The sequence below is a fragment of the Delphinus delphis genome, chromosome 12 (assembly GCF_949987515.2).
Source record: "Delphinus delphis chromosome 12, mDelDel1.2, whole genome shotgun sequence".
Taxonomy (NCBI): Eukaryota; Metazoa; Chordata; class Mammalia; order Artiodactyla; family Delphinidae; genus Delphinus; species Delphinus delphis.
Window position 1 is genome coordinate 30,139,775 of NC_082694.2, and position 16,439 is coordinate 30,156,213.

The 16,439-nt window shown below is 39.7% G+C and overlaps 1 protein-coding gene across 1 annotated transcript in view; it reads left to right on the forward strand.

Moving 5' to 3' along the window:
* The first annotated feature begins 891 nt into the window (after window positions 1-891).
* Window positions 892-16,439, forward strand: part of PAIP2B (poly(A) binding protein interacting protein 2B) — a 43,942-nt gene continuing 28,394 nt past the window's right edge. Inside the window, exon 1 of the mRNA XM_060026409.1 lies at window positions 892-1,051. The gene's annotated coding sequence lies outside the window, so the exon portion shown is untranslated. The remainder of the gene's footprint in view (window positions 1,052-16,439) is intronic.

Sequence of the window (16,439 nt, forward strand, 5' to 3'; positions counted from 1 at the left end):
ACATATATATTTATCTAATTACTGTATTATTTAATGAGCTTACTTAGCTGTTCTTGTCATTTTTATCATGTATCCACTCATTTTGCAATCACTTACTAAGCCTCTACTTTGTGTTATGTACACAGTTAACAGGAGAGGTGGGGAGAGACAAAGATGTGTAAGGATTTCCATAAAGAAATCCCCACTTCCTGAAGGATAAAATTCAAAGTCCTTCGCAAGCAAAGATTGGACGCCGTAAATCCAAAGGGATAGTAAGGTTTTATATATTTTTTAACATTCAGAAAGCTAGATTTGTCTCTAGAAATGTGAAGAGTGCCTCTGCTCCAACTCCCCAAATTTCCTCAATGGAAGGCCGCACCATGTCCCAGTCAGCCTTGCTCAAAGCTCCTCCCTTGGTAATTGACAGCTGGGGGGAAACCCCCTGAGGCCCGCCTCCACGCCCCTCCGTGCTAGACTGAGTGGCGCAACCCAGTGGGAGTGGCTGCTGGCTCAGCCAATGGAAGGAAACGGGAGCAAGGGCCTGTGTAAACAAACCCAGAGGTGCTGCGCCTTGGGCTCCTCCCCCACGTGGGGACCCGAAGGCTCCTTGGCCCAATGCCTCTACTGGACTAACGTAGAGTCCTTTCAGCCAATCTGAGCTCTCTCAAGGAGGTGCTCCACCCCGAGGGAAAGAACTCAGGGAGCGAAAAGACAGGCATTAACACCAATCAGAAGCTGGAACTTCTGAGGGAGTGGGCGGGAACTGCTTCACATTTAGACCAATAAGAAGCACACGTGCCCTTCTAGGTGACTGAGCGGCATCCTCTTTGGTCCAATAGACGAATGGGGCGGTGCCCAACAACCAATGGCTTGGGTTCGGGGGCGGGGTGAGGACCAGTGTGCAGTAAGAGGTAACCTAGCGAGTGATAGCGGCGCTCCTTGGGTGCCGTGGCTCACGCTTTGGTACTACAGGCCGAGACTGTTCTGGCGACGGCGACCTCTGCGGCGACGGCTCAGGTTCTCGGAGGAGTAGCAGAGTACGATCTGGAGGAGGGGCTTCTGGTCAGCCCAGGTGGGCTCGGGCGCCCGGGCTGCCGGGGAGGGGACGCGCGGGAAGCGCCGCTCTCCCGGCTCTGGGGGCACACTGCGCCCCCCTTTCCGCTGCCGTCGGGGCTGTGAGGGGCGGGGCGCGCCTTCCCGAGCTCCAGTGAGGAGGTAAGCCGGCAGGTCCCACATCGTGGCCCTCGGCGAGAAGGGGCATCCGCCGGCGTCAGTCCCTGCCCCTCGGAGGTGCTAGGCGGTCTTTAGTCCCTTTCTCCCCGCACCGGCGCGCTATTCTTCCCCCGCCCCCAACTTCCCTGACCCCCCCGACTCAGCCCCCTTCTAATACTCGGACTGAAGTCTCTGGCTTGCGAGTCCCTTTACTGCCCGGGTGCGACACTGCCAGGCAAATTGACGAGTGCTGCCTCCTGCCGTCCCCCTCCCGGAGATGGGAAGGGGTAGGAGTTGCGCATTTTCGCCCCTCCCCCATTCGCGGGTCCCCCTGCATTATTTGCGTTTCTTAAACTCCCTGCGTTCCCACGTTACTCAAACCTTCATTCTTTTTTTTTTTTTGGCTGTCTTTTTTTTAGCATGTTTATTGGAGTGTAATTGCTTTACAATGGTGTGTTAGCTTCTGCTTTATAACAAAATGAATCAGTTATACATATACATATGTTCCCATATCTCTTCCCTCTTGCGTCTCCCTCCCTCCCACCCTCCCTATCCCACCGCTCTAGGTGGTCACAAAGCACCGAGCTGATCTCCCTGTGCTATGCAGCTGCTTCCCACTAGCTATCTATTTTACGTTTGGTAGTGTATATATGTCCATGCCACTCTGTCACTTTGTCACAGCTTACCCTTCCCCCTTCCCATATCCTCAAGTCCATGCTCTAGTAGGTCTGTGTCTTTATTCCCGTCTTACCCCTAGGTTCTTCATGACTTTTTTTTTTTCTTAGATTCCATATATATGTGTTAGCATACGGTATTTGTTTTTCTCTTTCTGACTTCACTCTGTATGACAGACTCTAGGTCCATCCACCTCACCACAAATAACTCAATTTCGTTTCTTTTCATGGGTGAGTAATATTCCATTGTATATATGTGTCACATTTTCTTTATCCATTCATCTGTTGATGGACACTTAGGTTGCTTCCATGTCCTGGCTATTGTAAATAGAGCTGCAGTGAACATATTGGCACATGACTCTTTTTGAATTATGGTTTTCTCAGGGTATATGCCCAGTAGTGGGACTGCTGAGTCGTATGGTAGTTCTATTTGTAGTTTTTTAAGGAACCTCCATACTGTTCTCCATAGTGGCTGTATCAATTTACATTCCCACCAACACCTGATTTGAGTTAGGGACCTTGGCCACTTGTCTTCATCCTTCCCTTAAGCGAGTGAGCCCTTTACTCCCTCCCATCCCTTACATTTCATCTTCATCTCTCATGGAAACTAACATTTTCTACTTGCCCCTTCCAGGCTCCTGGAAGGTGAACGCAAGAGAGGCAGAATACACTGTACAGGGAGCTTTTCAAGGTTGGGGACTTTAATCAGTTTTGTTAATGGTAACCCATTCTTCCCTTCCTGAAAATGGCATTGATCATTATATCTTTTCCAGAATCTGTCCCATTATAGTTGTTTTGGTGATAATTTTTGAAAATGCAAATGAGAAGGGTTTACTGGAAGCAAGAAATTTTAAAATGTATCATTATTATTTTTTAAGTAGATAGAATTGGATTATACTTTAAACAACTTAACTGGGGTGTCCGAGAGTGTGCAATGTAGGTAAGGGCTTGACCACCCTACTTTGTCAAGTAGCTGTATGGTGCTATGTGATTTGATCACACCCAGCCTGTGGATAATATAGCATTAAATCTGTTTAAAACCAGTATTCTGTATTCCCCTTTCACAGAGAATTTGTATTCACCTTCATAGTATATCAGTTTGGGTTTCAATAGTGTTGGTTGTAGCCATATGTTTCTAGATAAAAGTATAATTTATGTTGTGCCTAAATAAAATATGCCAAGAATTTTATGGGGGAGAAGTAACATCATATTCAGTTTTGATTGAGACTTAAAGTTTTGAAAATATGAATTTAGATGTTGGACAGTGAGGATTTTGTTTGAGGGGATGGAGGAAATGGAAGTATTAGGATAAGCCTGACAGGTCCTTTACCCTGTGTGCAGGGGGGGAAGAGGGAAGAAAGAAAACACACGTGTACAAAGCCTAGTAGATTCTAACTGTGCTTAGTTTCATGACTTTACATAAATCGCAGTTGTTTTTCCTACTTCTTAGTGGGGAAATGTAAGCAGTGAGTTTAATATCACATCCACTGTGTTTTGGCCAGAATTTTGCAAGCTTTTGTGAAAAATTCTTATTGTTTTCCTTATCCTATTTGTGACATATATATCAATATGCCTCCTTGTATTTTATTATGTTAAGACTGTATCTTGTATATAAAGAAATAAGTCTAATAGAGTGAATTAAAAGGAGTCTTTACTCTGAAGAGGCAGCATTGTCTAAAGGACCATATGTTTGAGCCCTGTTAATACAGAAAATCTCACTGGAAAGAAGAAGATCTTAAAACTAACAAATGTCCAGATGTCTAGAACAACAACAAAAAAATTATGACAGAATTATTAGCAGTCATCAACTAGAAGTCCTATGAGTTGGTCACTATTGTGAGTTGGTATAAGGCTGCAGTTGAAAACCAAAGTTCAATCTTTTCAGGTGTGTTTGTGCTTAGTAATTACTCGTTTGCAAATGTAGAGTACTATAGTTATGATTTCTTCTAGAGATCTTGTCTTTAAGGAGCTCATAGTTTGATGGAAGAGAGACCTGAAAACCAAAAATTAAATGCAGAGGGAAAGCTTCTGCAGTATAAGATGTGTACAGGGCAAAGAGAAGCACTGTGGTCTGGTGTTCTGTCCTCATCTCCTACTGCTCTAGACTTTCTAAAGTGCCATTTCCCAAACTACCTGTTTATTTCACATACCTGGGCCTTTCTCTGTAGGTACTGTTCTCTCTTCTTGAAAGCCTCTTCCACGTATTATGTGCCTGGTGAGGTTCTATTTCAAAATCTTCTTGAAGCCTCCCACTGCCTACCCTCCATCCAAAGAATTATTTTCTGTATTTTTTTGTTACCTTGTTATAAGTAATTACAGTTGATTCTCATTATTCATGGTGATTATGATCTATAAAATCACGCAGAACACTAAATTAGTGAATATTGAACCATTGCTCCTAGGGAAAATATGTACATTTCTCACATTGATTTAATCTTAAATCCTAAATACAACTCATCCTGGTAGATTCTGTTTCTTTATTTTACAAAAGAGAAAATGAGTGCAGAAATGTTAAGTGACTTGCCTGAGCCCAACCCCTAATAAGTGCCAGAGTTAGGATTCAGACCCTACTGGCCCACAAGCCAGAGCTTCCTGCACTACACTGCACTGCCCTCTACTGTCTGTGTCCTCAGTCATCCCCATGAGAGCTGAAACTAAAAAGCAGAGCACTGCCTAGTTCGACCTTAGCTGGGAACGTGCTCAGGAGTGACTCAAAATTTTTGACACTCTGTGCATGTCCATGAGTGACTCCGAAAGCATCATCAGTACTGATTTGGGGGTTACAAATAAATTTTAGCAAGTAGGCAAATTCGCAAATACAGGATCCACAAATAATGAGTATCAGCTGTACTTGTAAATAAGCCCTGGAATCTATTTCTTGGTAACTTTCCCTGCAATCCACTGTAGAATGTGCCTTTAGCTTCTTTGAGAGTTCATTCTCTTATTCATTTGTTCAACAAATATTTATTAAGCATTTACTATAAGCCAGACTCTGTTTTAGACTGTGGTGAACAAATTAGAGATTAAGCTGCTACCTGGGACTTCTCTGCTGGTCCAGTGGCTAAGACTCCACACTCCCAATGCAGGGGACCTGGGTTGGATCCCTGTTCAGGGAACTAGATCCCACATACTACAACTAAAGATCCCACATGCCGCAACTAAAGGTCCCACGTGACACAATTAAAGATTCCATGTGCCACAACTAAAGATCCCGCACCGGCAACGAAGATCCCGCGTGCTGCAACTAAGACCTGACGCAGCCAAATAAATAAATAAATATTTTTTTAAAAAAAAGCTGATGCCCTTACAGATGTTAAATTTGAATAAGAAAGACAGACAGCTAACAGTCTGGAGCTCAGGAGAGAGGTCTAGTTTGGAATTAGAGATTAACTTGACCAAGGTGAAACCCTTTATGGTCCCTCCCACTTCACATCCCCTAGCATACTGATTTCCAGAACATTTCTGTTCTACTCTGTGCGTACATTCTTTTGAGCCTCTCTACTTGTTATTAGTTGATTTTGAGGCCATTTACCCACGTAACTGGCAGGATATTCTAGAAGAATCATACTGATCTGGTCTTTCATTTCTGCCTTTGCCACCTGCCAACTGAGTGACTTAAGTCAAGCTGTTGAACTTTTAAAGCCTGTTTCCTAATTTCAGAAGTAGTGATCTGATGTGCTAGGCCCTTGTGGGTTGCAAGGAAGAGACACACATATTACTTTTGATGATGAGGGTTTAATGTAAACTAGAATGGGATATCATCTTAGCCACCATATTGTCCCTTGGCCCTAGTGCTTTCACAACCTTATAGGACAGTAACTTAGCAGTATTTAGGATAGGTTTTAAGCTCTGGAGACCTACCTTCTTTTACTTTGTTCACCCAACATTTGTGTTTCCTAAGAGAGAGTATCTGATTGGATTGGTTTGTCACCTTCTAAAACGGAGAACCCCTGTTGAGAAGAATTTTGAACCAGGCCATGGCCTAGGTGATCTCCCTCAATTTCAACCTGTAGATTGTTCTTAGTTAGAGCTCTGAGTCTGGTCCAGGAGTTTGTGGCCAAAGAAGTAGGATTAGTTTCATGTATTATCTCTGACACAGACTGTAGCATATACAAAAAGAACCTCTTGGAGACAGTTTCTTCAGAAAACAACTGAATATAGAGTGGTCCTTAGAGTTTTTCATGGACTTCTGTCCAATTCAGGTACCTATCTAACATGGTCATAGACAGTGTCTAATAAAGCACCTAACAAAGTACCTGACACGTGTCATATATTGCATAGATATTCCTTTTGGTATTGCATTTAACATTATTATAGTGTGGTTATTTGTTCACATGGCTGTCTTCCTTACTAGACTGTGCTCCACCAGGGAGGGTTAACATCTTCATCCTCTATCTTTGGCACTTAGTTCAGTGCCTGATACATGGTAATAAATGTACAAATGTCTAACTTGAGGAATTCCCTCACTCTTCCTAAAAGGATGGAAGGATAGGAAAGCTTCCCAGAGAAGGTATTGTTTAAGCTCATTCTTAAAGAAAGAGTAGGAATGTTTTCCAGGTGAATAAAACCTTGAGGCAGCAATCCAAGTAGGGACTAGCAGGTGCAAAGGCAGAGGTATAAAAAGATAATGAAGTTTACTGTATGCTCCTGGTAGATTAAGACAACAAACAAAAGCAAACAAACAAAAATCACCTCAGGAAAAAACTATCAGTTAATTCACACCTGAATTAACTATGACCACAGCTGCTCAGTAATGGATGCAAATTTTAGGGAGAAAGTGTAATATTCTCAAGTTGTTGGCAGGGTATCAGTAACAGTTTAAAAATACAAATATTGACTTTTGGGAACTATTACAGTGTAGTGAAATTGTTTACTTCAGCATGAAGTTCATATGTGTCCTGCACTGTTCAAGGTGCTGAAAATGTAATCAAACTTATTCTCAAGTGGCTCACAAGCTAACAAGGAGACAGATGGATGAACTGATTTATTATGTAAGTGAAGTAATAGAGATATGAATAAAATGCTATCTAAACCAGGAGAAAGGAGTATTTCGTGATATGGAACACTGGGGGAAGATTTCCCAAATGAGGTGGTATTTTTTTTTAAGTCTTTATTGAATTTGTTACAATATTGCTTCTGTTTTATGTTTTGGTTTTTTGGCCACGAGGTATATGGGATCTTAGCTCCCCGACCAGGGATCGAACCCGCATCCCCGACATTGGAAGGCGAAGTCTTAACCACTGGCCCGCCAGGGACGTCCCAAATGAGGTGGTATTTGAGTTGGGCCTTGGTAGGTAAAGAAGTAGGGGTGCACTGTACTGAAAATAGGGACTTTATGAAGATAATTTGTGGTAGGAAAGATTTAAGGATAATCCATATTTGCCATATCGGTTTTGGGCGTTCAGGTAGTAGTTACATTTATTCAAGCAGTTTCTCTGAGCATAAGATGTGAATAGTTATGCCATAGTAGAATTTTGTGTGAAAATAAACTGGGTTAAACAAAGGTTTCTGAAATGCAGAACATCTCTAGAGCCTTTATTATATTAATGTCTTTTGTGAAGCATGGCTCTCCAAAAGGGCTACGTTGTATTTAACCATGGCTTCTCTCCCCATCCCCACCCCTGCAGCATACCTATACATCTTTTGGAACAGGATTACATGAGACATAGTTTGAGGAATGATGAATTAAAATATATTTTTACCAAACCAAGATTTATCGGTAGTCTCCATGTCCATTGTAAAATAATGTATAATTCTATAATCTTATAGAAAAGAAGGAGAGACATTTGGAGAGAAAGAATACATTCTAGCCAAAATATCATCATCTTGGTCAATAAGTCCCAAACTTAAAAAACATTGTTATATGATCACACCCTCCCTTGAAAAGTATGGCTTATTCATATTTTAAAATTCTCTAAGGTGATCAGAGACACCCTGGGGCGTTGCAGAACTAGAGCAGGAGTCCATGGTGGTGGCAAAGGCAGAGGTCATTTTGGAAGTGGTACTCTTCCACCTTGAGAGAATGCTTCTTTTATTATGCATTCACTTTAGGCCATGTTAGACATATTTTGCCAGATGGGTAATTTATTTAAGAGGATACTGAAAATCCACACCCTCTTCTGACTCTGGAATTTTTGGGGTTGTATGCCAATGTTCTCTTTTCAGTAAGATTTGGTTATATGAGCATTAATTAATGACCCTGCTGTATAATTTTAATTCATCTGTCAAATTCTGATTATGTGATTAACTCTCAAGGTATTGTTAAAATTAAGGAAACAATGATCGTGTTTTTGATAGCGCACTGAATTTGAAGTCAGAAGATCTATGTTTGAGATTTGTCACTGCCAGCTTTCTATTTGAATGACCTTGGGCACAGCTGTCTAACCATCTGTGGCCTCCTTTTACTTTTTTCTTCCTTTCCCATTTTGACAAAATGAAAGTACATAGGGTTAGTATAAGAATTAAATGATGCATATAAACATACCTTATGAACTCTGAGGCACTATGCAAATAAAAGACAGACTGAAGGAATGGAATGTATCCAACTTAATTTTCATTAACATTTTATTTTTAGTTTTTAATTTTGTATTATAGAAATAATACGTATTTACCATTGTAAAATTAGAAAGCATTGATAGGCAAAAGGAGGGAAAAGCTACAAAGCACGTCATAGATCTACCATACTGAGATGATTAACATTTCGATGGATATATTTGATGGTTGTGTGTGTCTGCATTATTTAAAAGAAATGGGTTCATCTTGGGTGTTTTGTTTAGTCACTTTACTTTTGTAAGTCCCCTAAGAGTACATTTGCTTGGTTCAAGGAATTGTTAAGTCTTTTGCTACATATTGCTGTATATAATGAGAACTATAATAAGAAAAGGAGCTGACTTCTCAGGCTGGTGAACGTAGGACCTTGTGGTAATCTAATATCCTGCACCACTCCAGAAGCTTCATGCAAGGCACATTCAGAAATGAACTTGATGTATGTACACAGTTATGCTTGGTATTGTTTGTAATAGCATGAAAAGGATGACTCCAGTGTGTCAACAGGAGCTGGTTAAATAAACCTTGAAACATCCAAATCATGGAATATTGTATAGTTGTGAAAAGAATGAGGAAGAGAGAAAGAAGGGTAGAATAAGAATATACATTGCTTATAATTGCAAAAGAAATTCTGAAATGATATATAAGAAACCAATGGAAGAAATAGGAGTGGGAATGGGATTTTGCCATATGCCTTCATTTATATTTTATATATTAAAAAAAATTTTGAGTCATGTTTTTGTATTACCTTTTCAAAAAATGAGTGAATGAATGAATGAAATGGAGTTAAGAAAAAGAAGAAAAAGGGATCTGAGCTGCTGCTCATCTCTTTGGTACTAGGTGAATACATAGCAACAGTAGAAGAGATTGGAAGAGAGGCCCTAGGAAGGAGTGGCAGCCTTGTTTTTCTTCTTTTACTCAGTTTTGTATATTTAAAAAATATTTTGAGAACAATGAAATGATTTGAAACTGTCAAATGGCATTGCTTCAATAGCTGAATTGCTTTCTTTTTCATGTTCACTTATAGTATTTTTTCATATGCATACATATTATTTTTAATTGTATTTACACTTTTAATATTTCTAAACTTATCTAATTGTATTTTTTCCATGTTGCTATAGGAGGACCTTTAAAAAAAATGAAGGTAGGGCAGTTTTATCTAGTGCATGTCCCCAAAGTGGTCTAATCTACCTCAAGGGGCAGGAAATTCATGCCCTCTAGTTTATATATGACATACATACATGAGGAAAAATAAGAAAAGGAAAAGATTTGAATATGTATCAATGAAAATAGCATTTCTCCTTGATGATAAAAGAAAACACTTTTTTTAATAATAATTCAGAAAACAAAATATAAAGAAAAATGTCTTAAATTTTCCACCCAAAACATTCTATTTTCTGCTTTTTGGACCTTTTTTATGCATATAAAATTTTTTTTAATTATATATATATTTCTCCCAACTATTGAGATGCTCATGTAGTTTTTTTCCTTTGCCTGTTAATATGGTAAAATACATTTTCGTATTTCTTAATTTTAGACCATCCTTGCATTTCTGGGCTGAACCCTATTTGATCAGAACTTTTTTGTTTATTTTTAAATAAATTTTTAAATAAATGGCTTGACTTTATTTGATCCTGTTTTATTTGAAATTATATGTTTGTAACATGGAAATTGGCCTGTGATTTTCTTTTGTGTTATTTTTGTTCTGTTTAATGTGTTGAGCTACCTGTATACTAATCATTAGAAGGTTCTCCATTTGTCTGTGTTCTGAAACAGTTGCATGGGGATTTACCTGCTTTTTGAAAGTAGGTACCTTGTGGACTATAGACTGGTCTTGCCCACCCTTTAAAATGCATTAAGGGAATTCTCTAGCTGTCCACTGGTTAGGACTCCGTGCTTCCACTGCAGGGGGCACAGGTTCTATCCCTGGTCGGGGAACTAAGATATCCCGAAAGCCGCGTGGCGCAGTCAAAAATAAATACGTAAAATAAAATGCGTTAAAATCAGGGTAAGTGAAGTTTTAACATAGTGATTGCAGTGTAAACAGAAGCAAAACAGTGTAATTATCTAATGAGAACTTTTGTTTGATAGTGGTGTTCTCCGTGTCTTTTTGCTACCAAGGCTAGTGCTGAGGTTACACTCACCATCTGAGGGTTTACCAGATGTAACTCTAGTTCTGAGGTGTTGCACATATACTAAATGTGCCTACCAGGGCTCTGCTTTATCCCCACAGAAAGCAAGAAGTAATGCAGTAAAAATCAACGTAGCTAGAAGATTTTGAAGAATGGGGCATTCTGGTTTAATTCTATTAACTTTGGAAATATAAAGGTGAAAAAAATCCTGAATTTTAACTCCCTGTTGAATGCAGTTCTAATACGTAGCAAATAATTCCACTTGTCTTCTTTAGTAAGTTTGATATCTTCAGACCTAGTTGATGTTTTATTATAGAATCACTGAAGTGTATTAGGCGCATATTTGAAGATCCTGTTTTAGAACTTTAGGTGTAAGAGGATGTAAATGGTATTGCATGAAATCAGGCTGGGTGGGAACTGATGCCTGGTTAGTATCTATTTCAGACTAAATCTCTGATTGCTGCTTGTGTTGTTATCTAACTCATTTAAAATAATACATATTGGGTTGAGGGTGGGAGTTGTGAGGAGAGTATGTCTTTTAATCGGATGTCTTTATTTCATATCAAGATAGGATATACAGTACCCCTGGCTTTGGACCTATAGAAGGAAACACGTTTTTCTACTTGCTGTAGACCAGTGGTGCTTCACAATCACATTGCTGGGCCCCACCCAGAGTTTCTGATTCCACAGGTCTGGGCTGGGGCCTGATAATTTGCATTTCTAACAAGTTGCCAGGTGATAATTGATGCTGCTAGGCCAGGGACTAAATTTTGTGACCAGTTGCTGTATACTAACTGTAAATTCTAGAAATCTGGGAGTATAAGAAGTGCACAGGTTATGGGGCAGATCATGAAAGATTTAACTCTCTGCTGCTGCTCAGCAAAGTGTTTGAGTTCAGGTAATGAGCCGTATACAGGGATATGACACAATTCTTGTTTCATGATTGGAAGTCCTAGCCAAATATCAAGTGAGAAATTTTGTTTCATTTGCAGAGCTTAGAGACCAAGAGATTCTGGTCAAATAGGATTAAGTGATTAATCCCATGAGAATGGGGGTTATTTATATGTCTCTTTTGTCTTTCCCACTTAACATTTAGCCTTGCTTTAGAAGGGCCTGATATATTTTTTTTAACTGGGAAAGAACTTTGAGTGCCTATTAAATTGAAGGTTTTTGTGTTTTTAAAGATATTAGCTATTTAGTCTTAACATTTTTTAAACAGTAATTTAAGAGAATAAGAGAAACTTTTTAAAAAAGAGATAACTCACTGAAATTATTTTATATGTTGGAGAATATCGTCTGCTTCATAAAACATCAAGCATACTATGGGTTTTCTTTTTTTTTTTTAGTGATTTGTCATCATATTGTTTGAGGTAATACTAGTAATTCTTATAATCCCTCTGAAGATGAAAAATGAAGGCCAAAATCATAGCTGGCACAGAAGCTGGATACAGGAGACAGCTATGAAGGAATAGATAGATATACACACACATTTACACACACACACACACACACACACACACACACATAAAATACACATACATACACATATATATTTTTTTAATGGTTATTATTGTTACTATTTTAACTAAGACAAAGATACCTGTGCTGAACTTAGGCCTCAGCTCTGGAAGCCACACCTTTTCATGAAGGAATTTTGCTTCAACAAGTTTCTCTCACTTGTCTGCTACCTAATTTCTTTTGTTCCACTGCTGACACCCTGGGTTTTAAAGTTGACCAGCTGGTTCAACATCAACTGTTGGAGGAATAACTGGTGTCATACACAGCAGGTTGGGCAGACTCCCTAATTGGAAACATTCCTGTTTTGCTCCCACCCCCACAGAGGAGAATTAGGAGGAGAAAAAGGAGAGTAGAACTAGATCCTACAGACCAGGCCAGTGGTTCTGAAGCTTGTTGCACAGCAGAAGCAAGCCACTAGCGTTCTAATGCACAATATAGATTTGGGGGCCCCACCCTGAGACCTTCTGAATCATGATCTGCTAGAACAGAGCCTGGGGGCTGCATTTTTAACAGCTGCCTGAAGTAATTTTATGTAGCCAGCTGGGCTCTATGCCTCAGACCAGACCAGTGCTGGTCCTAGGTGAATTTTCGCCAGCCATGGTAAAAGTAAAAAAATTAGGACCACATAGTGTTTTTCATAAAATTGCATTTATTAATACAAAGAATTGGTTTTTGCATTGAATTAAGGCCTTCATATGTTTTTGGATGTTACAATATCCCTTTGTAAAATTATGTTGATAAGGATGTTTTCTATTACCCTTATTTAGTTAAAACAAATTGCAATCTTATGTTCTCCGCAAAATACTTGTGAAAATTTCCTAGTCTGTGAAATCCTAAAGATTGAGTATCTCTGATCTCATTTTTGGAAATCGTTTTTTAAAATACTTTGGAATACAGGTCCATACAGGGTCCAAAATCTTCGGCTAGTTAAGTTTTTTTTTTATTTAATTTAATTTTTTATTTATTTTTGGCTGCGTTGGGTCTTCGTTGCTGTTCTCAGGCTTTCTCTAGTTGCAGCCAGCGGGGCCTACTTTTTGTTGTGGTGTGCTGGCTTCTCTTGTTGCGCAGCGTGGGCTTCAGTAGTTGTGGCTCGCGGGCTCTAGAGCGCAGGCTCAGTAGTTGTAACGCACAGGCTTAGTTGCTCTATAGCATGTGGGATCGTCCCGGACCAGGGCTCGAACCTGTGTCCCCTGCATTGGCAGGGGATTCTTAACCACTGCACCACCAGGGAAGCCCTAGATAAGTTTTAGAATTCAGAAATTTTCAAATTTTAGAGAGATCCTTTCTCTGTATGATATGTAATGCCTGAGGGGGTCTGGTGCAGAACCCTTAGTTGCACACATTAATATTTCTGAGCAAAACAAGCGTATTCACACTAAGTAAGGTAAATTAAGGCGATATATAGCTTCACATCAGTTCAGGCCAAGTTTTACTGTCAATTGAGTTTTGACATGAAGTGTATGGAAAATTTTTAGTTTTTAGAGCTTTTTGGATTTTGGAATTTTACCTAAGGGATAGGATAGACCTATTTGAGGTCTGCTTTCTCATCCTAAAAGTGCCAGCAAGCTTCAAATTAAATGGAGCTTTGTATGTTTATGGTAGGGAATAATTTATTTTGATTTAACACACTAGTGTGTGATGTATTCTTATTTGTATTTTCCTTCCAAAGACCTGGTCCTCTGTTGAATAGCGTTTTTCTTCAGCCTGCTTCCCCTACTGTAGTACTGTACTGTACTGTAGTATTCCCCATTTGTAGTATTTGAGAAAATTCAGAGTTTTATATCAGAGCCATTCTAGAACTAAAGTGGGAAGAGTGAGAGTGTAGGGTAGTGGGTAAGAACATGGGCTTTGGAGACAGAAAGACCTAACCTTAAGCCCCAATTCTGGCACTCACTAGGTTGTACCTTGCTTTAACAAATATCTGAATGTCAGAGAATTTATCTGAAAAACCAGGATAATAATAGCATCTATATCAACAGTATTGCTGTGAAGGTTAAGAGAGAATGTCAGTGAAGTACTTGGAAGAGCTGTTATTCTATTCTCATCTTTTTCCCCTGGTATTTGGGTAGATTACTTGCTTCCTCTGTGTAACTTAATTGTCCCATGGTAGCCTCTCTTTCCCTTAGAGCAGGAGTCCCCAACCCCGGACGGCAGACTGGTACCGGTCCGCAGCCTGTTAGGAAGCGGGCCGCACAGCAGGAGGTGAGCAGAGGGTGAGCGAGCGAAGCTTCATCTGCCGCTCCCCATTTGCTCGCATCACCGCCTGACCGTACCCCCCACCACACGCCCCAGTCCGTGAAAAAATTGTCTTCCATGAAACCCTGGTGCCAGAAAGGTTGGGGACCACTGCCTTAGAGGTTCTGGATAAGCTTGCTTCAAACATTTTCCCAATTCATGATCTGCTTCTGTTCCATTCTTGCAACTAAAACTTCAAATCCTGCCTCATCAATGATTTCCACACCAAAAAATCCACAAGCTCCTAAGCTTTATATGGGCCTAGTAGTTTTACCAAAATTTGAATGTCTTAGGGTAGAGTCCACATTACACAATATGAGGCCTTTCACTACCTGAAATGTATCACTCTTATTTTTTTCATCTTTACTTTGTTCCAGTACTGTGCTCCCACTAACCAGGGAAACCTTTCCCTTTCTCCCATGAAACAGTTCTGCTCTTACCCTGGCCCCTCAAGGACTCACCTTCTACCCCAAATTAATTTTCAAGGAGTTTCTACCACCCTGAATGGTACCTTTCCTAAAAAGACTTCCAGTGAATACAGTTTTCTCTACCTTATTACACATGTATTTGGACTACTTAGCTCCTTTTCCCCCACTTTGCTGTGGAAGACAATTCTTTTCTCTAGAAATATATCGAATAAAATGAGCATGTGGTCCTTTTTGGTGACTTTTGTTGAGATCCATGGTATGGATTTCTTCCAGTTTACATAATCCTCTATAGCAAGATTTTATACCTAGCCTGCAGATCGTGAAGAGAATGTTGTAGCCACCTGGTGTTATTAAACACTCAAATAGTAAATAAGAACATGTAAAGTATTTTTGAAGAATAGAATTAGAATTTTTTTTCCCCTCAAGAGTAATTTAACCTGTCAAAAACAGATTCCTGAGTGATATTGTCACTGGCTGTGGGGAATAATTGTTGATACTCAGTGAAGAATGCTCAGCCTATATCCAGGCCCCTGAAGGCATGGACGTCCCTTCCTAGCAAATGAGATTTAGCATACAGTATTCTAGAAATGGCAGTTTGTCAGCAAATTATTTATTGAAGACCTAGTGGGCACATAAAAGCATATTAGAAAGTGTAAAAGACTTGATTCTTGCCCTCGAGAAACGTCTAAGGTTATAAATGGACTGTTCCCCAAACAAATAACAAGTAATGCTCACTCGAATGTAGATATAATCAAATGTGAAATAGTGATGGAGGTGGGGTAGACCTTAGGCAGAGATTGTATTTAGGTTTCTATAGTGGCATTTTTTTTTAATTAAAAACTTTTTAAAAAATATTTATTTATTTGGTTGCATTGGGTCTTAGTTGCAGCAGGCGAGCTCCTTAGTTGTGGCTCAAGGGGTCCTTAATTGTGGCTCGCTGGCTCCTTTGTTGCAGCATGCATGTAGGATCTAGTTCCCGGACCAGGGATCAAACCCGGGCCCCCTGCATTGGGAGCGCGGAGTCTTAACCACTGTGCCACCAGGGAAGTCCCATGGCATTTCTAATACTATTACGCATTTAAAAAATAAGCTAAACTGTCCTCAGATCAGTCTAAGACATTTAAAAGCCTTTCCTTTGTTATTCAGAAAAGTTACACATATTTCATATGTAATAATTTGCCCATAGGAATGTTTTAATGTTATCTGCTAAAGATTCAGTTTGCAATATTTTCTCTGTTAATAGTATATAATATCTTGTTGGAGCTGTATATGGAGAAGTCAAGGTCCCTATGATAACCACCACTTGATGTTATCCTGGGAGGACAATTGATGGACTTTACCTGTGGAAGTAGAACTTGCCACTGACTGTTGTCAAGTGTTGATTCTACCTTTGAAAGTCCCTTTAAATGCTTTATGGAGAGCATTTTATGTCTGTTTTGTACATTTCCAGTAGGATAATAGTAATATCACAGAACATTCTAGGCATTGTTTCTAAAAGTTTGTGAGTTGTTAGAATAAAAATGTAATGAATAAATAAGGCAATTAATTAATTAGGAAAATGCTTGGTAGTTAAGACTTCTCAGAGCAGTTAATTTACTTGGCCATGGATTCTTTTTTTTGGCCATGCCCATGCGGCATGTGGGATCTTAGTTCCCTGACCAGGGATCAAACCTGTGCCCCCTGCAGTGGAAGCACAGAGCCCTAACCACTGGAAA